The following is an 8,748-nucleotide window of genomic DNA, read 5'->3' as shown; positions in this document are numbered from 1 at the left end:
TAACTATTATAATGGACAATAATTTACTGGCAAGAAAAACTAAAGGTTATGAAGTCCTTAAAATAAAAGAACACATTACAATGATAAATATCCTAATTAAAATGTTCTAAAGTTTCAATGGTTTTAATAAACAAAATTCATTTTTCTATAATATATCATAAAAATAAAATTGTGACATCATGCCAGTTATAAGAACATAGTAGAAGTCAAATGTTCACTGAAATTGCAAGAAGACAATTCTCTTACTTTTTTTTTTTTTTTTTTGTCTTTTTAGGGCCACAACCATGGCATATGGAAGTTCTGCCAGGGGCTGAATCGGAACAGTAGCCACTGGCCTATGCCACAGCCACAGCAATGTGGGGTCCGAGCCAAGTCTGCAACCTACACCACAGCTCACAGCAATGGCAGATCCTTAACGCACTGAGCAAGGCAAGGGATCGAACCCACTTCCTCATGGATACTAGTACAGTTCATTATTTCTGAGCCACGATGGGAACTCCATGTAAGAAGTTGAAATTAATCACTGAATTCATAAGGTTAATGATAAGGTTAGAATCATCTAAACAAATGGATTAGTCTATGATCTGAATAGAGAAGCTTAAAGCAGCTAAGTTAATCTTTTCTAAAAAGAAAAGACAGCAAAAATTTTTAAATACTGGAAATGATTCTGGAAATCACTGCAACTAATTTCCTGTAGTTAATGTTTGTGTTTTTCATCCCACAGCTGTTAACCATTTTTGGTTATAAGTTTGCAAAAGCAAATCACAAATAAAAATCATAAGCAACCAAAACTGCATTAAAGTTTTTTGCTACAATCCCATTTTATGGTACATACATAATATTATCCACTTGAAATCTATTAAAGTTTGGAAACAAATGAATTCCTACAACTTACTGGTTTTATTAAGGACTATAGGGCGGAAAAAAAAATCTCAGTGACCAACTGTCCATATTTCCTCCCAAATACTTCAATAAAAAGGATAGGTGAAGTCATGACACAAATACAATACATTGAGAAAATCGGTTGAAGTCACAAACACTAAAGCTTCTTTAAAAGAAAACCCAGTTTCTCTTTAACACTGCATTATTTTTCTTTCCTTCATAATATCATCTTTTGGTAAAAGAACTGTCTTACCTTGGCCTTAATTACTTCTCTTACATGGTCTTTAACTTACTGCAACTGACTTAATTCTCTTGAATTTGTTTTCCTCAAATTGTACTGTATAAATAATACCGAACAGGAATAGATGGTGTGTAAAAAACATTTTCAGATATTCTTCTAAATGCTTTACTTGTATTTATTTATTTAATCCTAACAAGAGCCCTATGAGGCAATTACCTTTATTTATACCTGTTCTTTGGAGTGTGGAAATTGGAAAACAAAGATTCAGTATTTTGTGGCAGACCTAGGATCTGATCCCAGTAGTCTAGTTCCATGTGCTTAACCACAGTGACCCACTAATTTTTCAATCAGTGATCATCCTTATAAAACAGTGTACAGTCCTTCCTCCTGGAGAATCTTTGCTTACTTGGCTTCTACACACCACATCTTTCAGGCTGTTCTTTTTTTGGGGGGTGGGAGTGAGGAACATGTCCACAGTATGCAGAAGTTCCTGGGCCAGGGATCAAACCTGCACCATAACAGCAGATCCTTAACCCACTAAGCCACCAGGGAACTCCTTAGGTTGCTCTTTAGTAGCTAGTGTCCCCCAGTATTCATCTGGCCCCTTCACTTGCCCCCTGGCTATCTCATCTATTTCTAAACATTCAGCCATTACCTTTCAGGTGAGGCCTCCAAAATCCAACTCAAAAGCAGACCCAAACATTTGGAGCCATAAAATTCAATCCAAATCAACATTAAAAACAATTACTTCAAACTCACATTGACCCTGCTGTCTTTTCTTTTTCTTTCCCTTGGCCATTCTGGTTCTCAAATTCAGCAGCGCCAGCAGTACCTCCCTTGCTTGAATCCATTCCTTCCTTTTAATTCTCATTCATATACCATCATCACTTTCTTTTCTTTTTCTTTCTTTTTTATGGCTACAATGACGGCAAATGGAAATTCAGAGGCCAGGGACTGAATCAGAGCTGCAGCTGTGGCCTATGCAGTAGCTACAGCAACACCAGATCCTATTTTCCATTTGGAATATCAAAATAAGTTCCTCACCTCATTTTGCCAACCAAACTCTAATATGACTAACCAAACAGATCTGCATGCCATCTGGACTATGCCAGTCCCTTCTTTCATTGAAAGACTACAGTAGTTCCCACTCTTACTGAATTACATATGAAAGGTGCTTCTTAATCCATCTTTCAAGACTATCTGTGATCTACATCCAAGTAATAACTTTGAGTTTTTATTTCATGCTCACATCCATTTATACTCATGCTGAAGATTACTTGAAGATTACTTGCTATTTGCTTTCATGTCTTTGTTAATGCTGTCCTTTACAACTATCAAAATCCTACCCAATCTCAAACCTCCGTGTCAAAGGTCACTCATCTCATTTCATCTCCTGATTCTCTTATAAACAGATGTGGCTTCTTATACCCTACCTCCAAATCTTCCCAGTATTTTGATGTGCTTCTCTTTTGCATTTATCACAATCTAACTCACTGTAGCTAACATTTACACATGCATCTTTTCATCATAATATTCTCTAAAGGATTGTTGGTATTTTGATTATAAGCACTCTGTTTCAGTCATCTTTGCATTCCCTCTTTCTCCCCTCACCAAAGGCCAGCACATTGCTGTGGCTTAATATACACTTCTGGATTAAATCAGTGAAGGGTACTTATTAATGAAGGGAAAGAAAAAGCTTTTATCCTCATTCTAACAGGCAATGTCTTTTTATCCTCCATATCTTTCTTTCTTTCTTTCTTTTTTTTTTTTTTTTTGGTCTTTTTGCCTTTTCTAGGGCTGTACCCACGGCACATGGAAGTTCCCAGGCTAGGGGTCTAATTGTAGCTGTAGCCGCCAGCCTATACCACAGTCACAGCAACTTGGGATCTGAGCCACATCTGCGACCTGCACCACAGCTCATGGCAATGCCGGATCCCTAGCCCCACTGAGTGAGGCCAGGGATCGAATCCGCCACCTCATGGTTCCTAGTCAGATTCATTAACCACTCAGCCACGACAGGAACTCCAATCCTCTGTACCTTTCATCTTAGAGGTTGCCCCCTGCCCCCAGTTCTCCCGTGCCCCCAGTTCTCCCACAGACATATACTCACAGGTGCAGATGTACTGTGTGCTCTACATTTCTCTAAAGTAGGGGCAGACAGCATTTCCCCTGCAGTGTTATTGAAGGGCTTTATTACAGTTTCTATCGCAGGCTCTGGGGAGCTCTGAAACAGATCCTCCCACCCAATCAGCTCTGACCAGCGCTATAACAAGGTAAGCATCCCCAGCACTGATATCTCTCCCTTGATGAAATGACAGCATGAAAATAAAAATAACTACTTTACAAGAGCCCTTCCATAGTTAGGAAAAGTCCATACAGAGGGCCCTTTAAAATGACCCTTTCTAAAGAAAGGCGAAGAGGTTGCAAAGGCTGGAAGAGGCAGAAACATGAGGACAAATCAGGCCAAAGGGCAAAGGCATGTGCTATGCTTGACTTTACATGCAGGGCACAATCAGTCATATGAATTTATGATATTAAACTTGCAGTTTATGTGCTGAAGATTTCCATATTATTAAGGAAATTTTACAATAGAAACAAAAGTAGACAAAATAATATAATGAACTTTCAGGTACTTCCCACTCAGTTTTAAAAATTATTGGAGTTTCTGTTGTGGCTCAGTGGAAATAAATCTGACTAGTATCCATGAGTACGCAGGTTCGATCCCTGGCTTCACTCAGTGGGTTAAGGATTTAGCGTTGCCATAAGCTGTGGTGTAGATCTCAGACATGGCTCGGATCCCACTTTGCTATGGCTGCGGTGTAGGCCCGCAGCTGCAGCTCCGATTCGACCCTAAATCCCTAGCCTGGGAACCTCCATATGCGTGGGTGCTGCCCTAAAAAGACAAAAAAAAAAAAAAAAAAAGAATAAGCAATAAAAATGATTAACTTGTAGCCAGTCATATTTAGTTATACTTCTATTGCTATCATTATTTTTATTAGAGTAAAGCTGATTTACAGCATTGCGTCAATTCCTGCTGTACAGCACAGTGACCCAGTCATATATATATATATATATATATATATATATATATATATACACACTTTTTTTTTTTTTTTAGGCATATGGAAGTTCCCAGGCTAGGGGTCGAATTGGAGGTGCAGCTGCCAGCCTATGCCACAGCCACAGCAACTCAGGATCCAAGCTGCGCCTGCAACCTACACCACAGCTCACCACTACGCCAGATCCTTAACCCACTGAGCGATGCCAGAGATCGAAGCTGCGTCCTCAAGGTTACTAGTCAATTCATTTCCACTGAGCCACAGTAGGAACTCCCTATATATATTCTTTATCTCAAATTATCTTACATCATGGTCTATCCCAAGAAACCAGATATGTGAATTATATACCAATAAAGCTGTTATCAAAAATAATGATAGCGCTATCATTATTTTTGATAACAGCTTTATTGGAATATAATTCATGTATTGTACAATTCACCATTAAAAGTATATAGTTCAACAGGTTTTTGGTTTGGGCCACAATCATGGCACGTGGAAGTTCCTGAGCCAGGGATTGAACCTTACCACTGTGGTAACCCGAGCCACAGCAGTGACAATGCTGGATCCTTAACCTACTGAGCCACAAGGGGGACTCCTCAATGGTTTTTAATATATTTGGGGTAAGTAGCCATCACCACAACCAATTTCAGAACACTTTCATCGCTCCCAAAGAAACCCTATCCCCATTAAAGTCAACCCTCATTTACTCCTAGCTCTAGGTAACCACAAATCTAGGTAACTACAAATCTCTCTTTCCATGGATTTGCCTATACTGGACATTTCATATAAATGGAATCATACAATATGTGGTCTTTTGTGACTGGCTTCGTCTACTATCATAATGTTTTCAAGGTTCAATTAATTTTGCAACCTGTACTTCACTCCTTTTTATTGCCAAGTAATAATCCACAGTATGGAAGGACCACGTTTATTCATCCATTCATCAGCTGATGGATATATTAGTTACTTTTACTTTTTGGCTATTAAAAATACGTTGCTATAAATATTTGCATATAAGTTTTTGGGTGAACATATGCCTTCACTTTTCCTGAGTACATACTTCAGGGTAAAATTGGTAGGTGAAATGGCAAAATTATGTTTAAGTTTTTGAGGAACTATAGACTGTTTTCCAAACTGGCTGTGCCATATTATATTTTCATTAGCAATATACGTGGATTCCAATTTCTCCACATCCGCACCCACACTTGTTATTGTCCATATTTTTTTATTCTAGCTATTCTAGAGAATGTGAAATAATACTTCATTGTGGTTCTGATTTGTATTTTCCTGATAACTAGTGATGTTGAGCATCTTTTCATGTGTTTACTGACCTTTTGTTATCTTTGGAGAAACATCTATTTATATCCTACACTCATTTTGAAACCAGTTCTTCTTTTCATCATTATTATTGAATTGTATGAGATCTTCATTTTAGATACAAGTTCTCTATCAGATATGTGACTGCAACTTTTTTATCCCGTGTGTGTGTGTGTGTGTGTGTGTGTGTGTGTGTTTTCCACTTTCTTGATGGTATCTTTTGGCACAGAAAAAATTTTTTAAAAAAAAATTTTAGGAGTTCCCGTCGTGGCGCAGTGGTTAACGAATCCGACTAGGAACCATGAGGTTGCGGGTTCAGTCCCTGCCCTTGCTCAGTGGGTTGATGATCCGGCGTTGCCGTGAGCTGTGGTGTGGGTTGCAGACGCGGCTTGGATCCCGCGTTGCTGTGGCTCTGGCGTAGGTTGGTGGCTACAGCTCCGATTCAACCCCTAGCCTGGGAACCTCCATATGCCACGGGAGCAGCCCAAGAAATAGCAACAACAACAACAAAAGACAAAAACAAAGAAACAAACAAACAAACAAACAAAAATTTTAAATTATGTCCCCCACCCCCACCCCAAATTCATATGTTTAAGTGTTAACCTACCAGTACCTCAGAATGTAATTGTGCTTGGAGATAAAGCCTTTAAAGAGGTAATTAGGTTAAATGAGGTCATTGGATTGGGTCCTAATCCAGCCATGGCATGTGAGGGTTCCTAGGTTAGGGGGCGAATTGGAGCTACCGCTGTCGGCCTACATCACAGCCACAGCAACACAGGATCCAAGCTGTGTCTGTGACCTACACCAAGCTCATGGCAACAATGGATCCCCAAACCCACTGAGCGAGGCCAGGGATTGAACCTGCATCATCACTGATATTAGCTGGATTTGTTTCCACTGTGCCACATTGTGATCTCCCCAAAATTTAAATTTTGATGATATCCAATTTATCTATTTTTCATTCTGTTTCTTGTGCTTTTACTGGTACATCTATGAAATTGTTGGCCAATCCAAAGTCATAAGGACCAACATTATGTTTTCTTCTACAGTTTATTTATTTATTTATTTTTGGTCTTTTTGCCATTTCTTGGGCCGCTCCTGCAGCATATGGAGGTTCCCAGGCTAGGGGTCGAATCGGAGCTGTAGCCACTGGCCTACAGCCAGAGCCACAGCAACTCGGGATCCGAGCCGCGTCTGCAACCCACACCACAGCTCACGGCAACGCCGGATCGTTAACCCACTGAGCAAGGGCAGGGACCGAACCCAAAAACCTCATGGTTCCCAGTCGGATTCGTTAACCACTGCACCACGACGGAAACTCCCTTCTAAAATTCAATAATGTTAGCTCTAACACTTAGGTCTTTGTTCAGTTTTTGAGTAAATTTTTACATGTGATCCAGTTGTCTTAGCATCATTTTTTCAAAGCAGATCAAGATATAAAAGATCTCTATCACTCCACTGCCCCTTCCCAGTTCATACTCCCACTTTGTCCAGCAAACATCTGTGTATTCACTCACTCCACCAAGACGACATACTTATCCCGGAACCTCACCACCAGTAGTATAACTCTCTCCCAAAAAGTTTTTTAGTAACTGTTAACTTGAATAAATATAATAGGAATTCTGCTTTTTGGACCCACATATCCTACTCCCTGTCCCTTAACGAGAAATAATACATTCCCATTAATTTAGCGAAGGGAAATGCTGCTTATAACTCTTTCCTAGGTCTAAAATGCTATTGCTTTGGACTCAGTCTCAGTCAGTGCCAAAAAAAAACCCCAAAAACCAAAAAACCAAATAAACCCACAAAAAACAAATCAGCAACAAAAAATAACAAACCACCAAATGGATTACATAGACAACTTCTTTTTAACTATATGTATTATCTTGGCACTTTACTCTGTAAGGGTAGAGAGTCCTGGCTGCTCCATGGACCGTTGAATGCTCCCTTACCTTCTCTGCCACCTGTGGCTGATAGTGTGCTGGTCTATTAAAATTCTTCTCCTATATCACCTTATTTGATGAGGTTTCTGTGACGTCTCCTAGCTTTGTTATCATGTGGCTTATCAATTTGAAATGTACTTTTATCTCATGTGGTTTATGTAGAAGTTAACTGGGAGAGACATAAACCAACAGTCCAATTATCTGGACAGAAGAGATCTGCAAAGTATTGTTGTTGTCATTTTAAATAAGAGCTATCCTCTCAAAAATAATCAGAAATAAGGTACAATATCATTTGTATATGATTCATTTATACCTAAAAAACCCAAGGAATCAAGTGAAAAATGGTGATACAGTCATTCACACAACTAACAAAACATATAAGTATCTATAATATACTTAAAACTCTTATTATAAGCCTACTATACTTTAATTTAAAAAAAAAAGACCCTAAAAACCATTAAGAAAAAGACAACATATTAGAAAGATTAGTAAAAACAATAACAGGCATACCTCAGAAGAGAAAATCCAAATTTCTGACAAACATTTGAAAAATTCTTTAGTAATCTGGGAAATGGAAATGAAAGTTGCAGGTAATACCATCATGTACCTATCGAAGGGGGAAAAAGTTAGATCATACCAAGTAGTAATGAAATCTAAAATAACTGTAGCCTTCTATTCCCACCACCTCCACTTCTTAGCTGCAACCTCCCTCCAGCAGTGAGATGGATGGCCCCACCATTTGCCACACAGTTACTTAACCGTTCCACTCCAGCACACAACACAGCAGTGTCAGAAATACTGACTTACACCCTGTCCTCATTCCCGTTTACCCTCTACCTTGCTTTGTTCTCTACTGCACTCTACACAACATGACATATGTTGCTGTTGTTCTGTCTTCCCCTTCTATGAATACAGAGACTCTAACTGCTGAGTCCTCTGCACCTAAAAGTGCCTTGAACAAAGTAGGTGCTCAACAAATACTAGCTGAATACATAAATGAATTAAAAAGATTTATGGTTTATAACCACAATTACTGGCTCTCAGTCAGACCTTTCCTAGCTAGCACTAGTAATTCAGCTCTGAGATACTGTATTTACTTCAATCAAATTATAATGGTAGAATATAACCAAGACTTTCACCAATTCAATTGACTTCACTTCCTAAATGCCACAATTATAAACACCAAATGAAAACAATGAAATGTCACAATCACTTGCAGCTTCTATTTTTCCTCTGAGGCCTGACTTGAACCACCTCTCCTACCCCCTGCCAACCTAAACTTCCTGGACACCATCAACTTTGTTTA

The 8,748-nt window shown here is 39.0% G+C and overlaps 1 protein-coding gene across 2 annotated transcripts in view; it reads right to left on the bottom strand.

Moving 5' to 3' along the window:
• CENPP (centromere protein P) overlaps positions 1-8,748 on the bottom strand; it is a 250,849-nt gene that overhangs the window by 138,854 nt on the left and 103,247 nt on the right. The gene's annotated exons all lie outside the window — the stretch shown is intronic.

The sequence above is a fragment of the Phacochoerus africanus genome, chromosome 5 (assembly GCF_016906955.1).
Source record: "Phacochoerus africanus isolate WHEZ1 chromosome 5, ROS_Pafr_v1, whole genome shotgun sequence".
Lineage (NCBI taxonomy): Eukaryota > Metazoa > Chordata > Mammalia > Artiodactyla > Suidae > Phacochoerus > Phacochoerus africanus.
Note: the sequence above shows the minus strand (reverse complement) of the source record. Positions and strands in the feature narration are given on the sequence as shown.